The sequence below is a fragment of the Olea europaea genome, chromosome 18 (assembly GCF_002742605.1).
Source record: "Olea europaea var. sylvestris chromosome 18, O_europaea_v1, whole genome shotgun sequence".
Classification (NCBI taxonomy): domain Eukaryota; kingdom Viridiplantae; phylum Streptophyta; class Magnoliopsida; order Lamiales; family Oleaceae; genus Olea; species Olea europaea.
This window is the reverse complement of record NC_036254.1, coordinates 4,462,820-4,469,125: the sequence shown is the minus strand read 5'-3', so window position 1 is coordinate 4,469,125 and position 6,306 is coordinate 4,462,820. Positions and strand designations below refer to the sequence as shown.

Below are 6,306 nucleotides of genomic sequence, written 5' to 3'. Positions count from 1 at the left end.
AAACTTGATTTCCATTCGACTAGCATTCTTATCAACCAGAGTACGTAAGGCAAAGAGTCTGAATCTAATCAACTTGTTCCGTGCCGCAACATCCACGTTATCATTTGCAGATAAAGATAAAATTTGAATGAGTTTGCTATGGACCTGGAGGTATTGGCTCAAGCAGCCAATGGTTTTGCTTTTCAAGGTACTTTTCAAGCTATCATTGATTCCAAAAATTATAATGCATGTATTGTTAGTGATCATATGTAACTCAACCATCTACATCATTTGTCTTTGTGAGGGGTCTATATGTAATGTTTGTCAGTGCCATGACTGTAATTCCATACTGTTTCAAGAGTCCAGGGGTGTTCTTTTTCATGGTAGTGGTGCAGGGTGGGTCCACATATTGAATTATATCATTATAACAGTCATATTTTGAGTTTGCAGGGTTTAGGATGGCTGAACATTTGAGGATTGAACTTGTAAATTAAGGAGGGGGAGATTTTCTCTTTTTGCTAGTTTCTGTGATTAACTCTCTGTGCTCCTATACCACGTTAGCTTAGTTTACTTGGAATCTCGAATATTAACTTGCATTTTAGATGAATATGAATTATGAAGTATTAAATAATCTTTCTCAGTTAGTTTCACAAAAATTTCAGTAACTGTTTATTTCACGTCTTTGTTGATATGATATACCTTATCGATTCATGACTTTTCTCGAAGTTACAGAAAATTCTTACTTTTGCTGGGTTACATTCATTTTGTCATTTAGGTATTTGATTATCAAAAGAGTTAGCAGTCTTTACTGATTCGTTGGCAGAAGAGCATCTTAAAGTGGACCTCCCCTTCCCTGCGCGCTCAAATTAATAGAATAAACTTGAGGTATGATTTAAAAGATTCAAACTATGACAAATAATGTTTTGAAACTTTGTGTCATTTGTCTAATGATATATAATCTTGTGCATGATCTAAGAAGCTCAACTTTATTTGCTTTATGAGCTTACTATTTTGGTGATTAAATATGTTGATTTTATAAAAACTTATCATAGTTTATGTATGGCCTAGGGCCTTAATGTTCACAAGTCGGGATGCAATCGATTAATTGGACTCTCCACATTAATTAGGGAAAAATTCATAATTCAGGTATATTTTTTACACCAATTCACAAATCAAGTGCAAAGTTTAAAAATTCAAAATTCAGGTATTTGTATAATTAGTTAAAAATATTTATTAATTAAATATAACAAAGTCACAGTTACACGATTAATGATCATAGATTCATAATTATTAGTTACGAATTTATTTACTGGTCGCATATTATCGAATTAATTAATTACAGATTATTTTGAAGTCACAAATCTAAAATTTTGTAGGTCACAGATTATTTTTTAGTCACAGATCAGCAAATTTTAAAGTCATAGACCAAATGTTAAGGTCACAGATTATTTTTTAGTCACAGACTATGAAATTTTAAGGTCACATACCATCGCCACCACACCAAAAAAAAAAAAAAAAAAACACCCACAATCAACCCAAACCATCAACTTGCATCACCACAACCATCGTCGCTGCACACCACGTCCCGTTCTGTCCACAGTGCACCAACACCGTTAGCAAATAACACCACCACCCACATCGCACCAACAAAACCGCACACATACCACAGATTGGCCACCTCCACTACCTGCATCAACGACCATCACCACCACCCACATCTCACCAACACAGCCAGAACCACCACCAAACACTGACCACAACCACTGTCGCTACTATCAACACCGTAGCCACTATCAACACCGTCGCTGTCCTACCTTGATCCATCGCACCATCACCACACCGTCACCCCCACAAACCTCGCCAACACCACCAATATCCATGCTGCACAGCCCAAATCACCACTGCAACACGACCACCATCGCTGCTATCGCCACCACCGCTATCATACTTATATCCATCGCACCATCGCCCCCACAAACCTGACCAACACCACCAATATCCATGCCGCACAGAGAAGCCAGCAGCACCGACGTGCGATACCCCACGCCACACTATCACCCTACATCACCAACACCCCCCACATCAACGCTCAACAGAGAAGACGTTATAGCAGATCCGGGGACGCGAGAATCACTTTGAGCGCCATCATGTAACAGTGCTCATACCTGCACATCTCCACACAGCAGCGATGACGCGAGAAGACGTTCCTGGTCTCTTGCAGACGCGCATGTCTTCTTGCAGTAGCGCCGGTCTCACATCGGAACCGGCACCAGTCTTCACAACGTCGTCGCTACAGTGGCGACGTCTCTGTCGGTGAGAATCTCCAATGGTTATTTGTGATAGAGAGCAGGGAAAATAATTAGGGGAGTCTGGAGAGACGGGTGGTGGGGGAGAGAGAAGGTTGGGCAAATGAATTAGGGTTTTTATGTTTGGTACCTGATTTATACATAAGGAAATTTCATCCGTGATGTTTGAATTCTAATCTCTAAACACCTGGATTTTCGTAATTTCCTCCATTAATTAATGTATGGTCCAATTAATGAGGTATGTTGTTCTTTAGTTGGAGAGTTCAGTCCAACTTAAACTCATTAATAAATGGAAAGTCCATTGGACTTTCCAATATTTTATTCAAAATTTGCTTTCTTTTTAATTTATTAATTATATTTTAAATTAAAAAAGCATTATTTGCATTGGACTCTACATAATCCCAAGTTAATGTAATGTCCAAGGAAGCGGAGAGCTCAACAAACTCTTCTTGGTTTCTCCATCTGTTGCCTGAGAGTCCTACATTTGACTCTCCAAAAGGAGAGTCCACTATTTTATTTTATTTTATTTTTAACTTTTGATTTTGTTTTTAATTTTCTTCACTAATAAATGGACTCTGCCTGATAGCATCTTTAAGAGATTCTTTAAATACATGATGCTTTCTATTTTTGAGGGAATTTTTAAAAATAAGCTCCAAGAGATTCTGTTTTAACTTTATAAAATAAAAAGTTGAAGAGTTAAACTCATTCTATCTCAATTTATAATGATTGCATATATTTCAATATTCTACTTATTAAATTATTCTAATCATTTTTGAATTAATTGGTCATTTAATATGTTAAATAAACAATGAGGAGGAATTAATAAATGTTTTTTTGGGGGAAAAAAATGAAGAGTCAAAATAGAAAACACTATTAGAGTGTGTGAAAATACATAAAAATGATAAAATTCCTTTATAAAATAGTCTCTTGGAGACACTTTAAACTTTTGTTCTTTTTCAAAATTTTGCTTTTGTTTCTATATTTTAAAAATTGACACACATTAACAGCTATGTTCTAATTAAAACATGCTAGAAATTTAGTAGTTTGAAGTTTATTTAACAGTCTATTTGTTCTAATAACATAAATCTACATAAATTTCTCAACCCCCGCCTGAAAACTAATGAGTTATTCTAACATATATCAACATTAAGCTCCTGTTTGATTCCATTTAATTTACTTTACTTTTAATCTATTTCTTATATTCATTTTCAATTATACATTCACGCAATAAAATATTCTATACGTAAACCTAAAACTTTTCATTATTTTTAATGACTCATTCTCCAAAAAATACTATTCAAAACATAGTTTTTTTTTTGAAATAAAGTCCTATTTATTTTACTAACAAATTATGATTTGTGAACGTGGGCATAATCAAATGAGTAGCAACCAAGAAGTTGCTAAATATCCTAGAAATTAATTAGTGTATCCATATTCCTACATTCTGGTTGGTTGCATGTAAAAATCTATTTTACATGGACATTATACATCAACAAACTGCTGAATATTAGCCAACTAATACAAGAAAATAGGACTCAGTTGGACTCCGTTGTAACATGCAGTAATAAAACGAAAGTAAAGCTACTGACCAAGTAAAACTATAAAAAATCAGCTAACAAATTCCTAATCACTCAGATTGAAAACTATATTGAACTGACACCTAATGCTTAAGAGAAAACTCCAAAGACCCATTGGGAAAATATTCCAGGCCACAATGAATCAAGTAGCCAAATTTGAGTATGAATCACAAGGTGGAGCTTGGAAAAATGTGCCGAGGCTGCTCATATTATAGAGTTTCTATTAATTTCCTTATTTACTTAATCATTTAACATTCTATCATAATTGCATGTTCTAATGTATCTAAAACATTCCATTTGAGTGCAATTTCTTGCTATTGTTTCTATAAAATGAGGATCCTGATGAAATTTATGGTCTTATTCTTTGGCATGTTCGATTTACAGGGCTATTGAAAGTGGTTTTTCTTCTGCTAAGGGGCCCATGTATACTTTTGATCCTTTGGATCTGGTCCGCAATTGCATCAAAGACCTGCAACCCTATTTAGATTCATAGTGCAGATTAGCTCAATTAGGTGAGTAATTGCACCGAACTGGCGAACCACGTATACATTCTTGCGTAGATCTTCTTGGTTTCTGTTTATGTTCTTGTGTGAATGATTCTCTGATCTTGGAAGCCTTATGTGGGCTTGAATTATAACAACCACCTTGTCATAAGGTTTTTTCCTTTTTAATCTTTCAATTTACAATCCATTCTTAAGGTTTCTCCTTCCTTTTTATTTCTGTGTATGACCTTATTCATAAGATTTTTCTTTTTATCTTTATCGATTGGTTCATGACCTTACTCTTGAGGTTTGCCTCTTTTTATAAACTGATTTACAGCCTGTTTCTTAAGGTTTTTAATTTCATTTTATATTCCAGGTTTATATTTCATCTTTTTAATATCAACTGGTTCTTGACCTTTCTTGAGATTTCTTTACCCACTTGTTCTAAGTGTTTCTTTTAGTTGCCGCAATGAAGTTTTTTCCATTCCTTTTACATTCGGTTAAAGCAAATCAGGGGAAAATTAAGTTAAACATCGACTGAATGTAGCGAAAGAAATCATGCAACTATAAAGATGATTTGACTTTTGGCTTTTGTGATTCGTCTGGATATTGCACAAATCGGAATTACGAACATCATCGACGAGCGATAATTTGTGGAAGCGATGGCGATCCATTAATTAAATTTTCCACAGTCCAAACGAATATCTCCATTCGTCCCAGTCTTCCCATTTCGTAATGGCCTCGAGAAAGGCATTTTTATATTATAATTTGTTTTACTTATTTAAAAATACAATGGGTAAATCAGTCTTTTTACTCTATCTTAAATAAAATTTTGAAGAGAAATCATAATTAAGAACAATTTATGTTAATTTGAGAATAAAAATACGAAAAAAAAAGTTTGTGATATAAATATGATAATATATAAAGGTTATGAACTTTCATGCAATTAAAACGTAGTTGTTTTTGAAAGGCTGTTGTGTGAATATATTTAACCTCGTAGAAAAGATTGCTTTTCCTACTTTTTTATCCCCTCGTTTGATTATTAGCTTCAACAATAATAGTCATTGCCAGCTAGTATTCTACACATCAGTCCACTTGATTTTTTTACATAGATGAAAAAAAGGGGGTTTATGGATAAGAATTTTGAAATTCAGTAAAATTGCTAATGTTAATTGATTTTACTGTGGCCAACTAAGGAAAAATGGAACTTTAGTAGCTCCCAAGTTTCCTCAATTGACATGAGAAAATATATGGCAATCCAACGACTCTGTGTTGTTCACTGAGAGGTGTGAGAATTTGTTCAACACAAATTTGTATTTTTGTTCTTTGGTAAATATTTTGGTAGGAGCAGAGTAATTGTCTTATACTTGAGAGTGAATTATCTTAGAAGTTTTATTTAGAGAGACTTAAATCTATGGGAATCAAACGGGACCTTACAATTTATAATAACAAACGGGGCCTTACAATTAATAGTTACCATAAAGCTTGCAAGTTGGAGTGTTTAGCACGTGACTATCACGCGTTATTTTTCAGCTCGATTATTGACTCAAGTCGGTTGTAAACTTTGTCACCTAGCATCGCTTGGTCCCCATTTTTAAAAATGAAAATTTATATAGAGAGAGACTTAAATCTATGGGAATCAAACGGGGCTTTGCAATTAATAGTTACCATAAAGCTTGCAAGTTGGAGTATTTAGTATGCGACTCTCACACGTTATTTTTCAGCTCGATTATTGACTCAAGTCGGTTGTAAACTTTGTCACCTAGCATCGCTTGGTCCCCATTTTTAAAAATGAAAATTTATATAGAGAGAGACTTAAATCTATGGGAATCAAACGGGGCTTTGCAATTAATAGTTACCATAAAGCTTGCAAGTTGGAGTATTTAGTATGCGACTCTCACACGTTATTTTTCAGCTCGATTATTGACTCGAGTCGGTTGTAAACTTTGTCACCTAGCACCG

At 34.4% G+C, this 6,306-nt stretch overlaps 1 long non-coding RNA gene across 1 annotated transcript; it reads left to right on the top strand.

Annotated features, from left to right (window-relative positions):
* The first annotated feature begins 6 nt into the window (after window positions 1-6).
* LOC111367233 lies at window positions 7-4,564 on the top strand. The gene is made up of 3 exons (XR_002697750.1): window positions 7-187; window positions 755-864; window positions 4,247-4,564. It is a non-coding gene; the product is annotated as an uncharacterized LOC111367233 (long non-coding RNA).
* The last annotated feature ends 1,742 nt before the right edge of the window (window positions 4,565-6,306 follow it).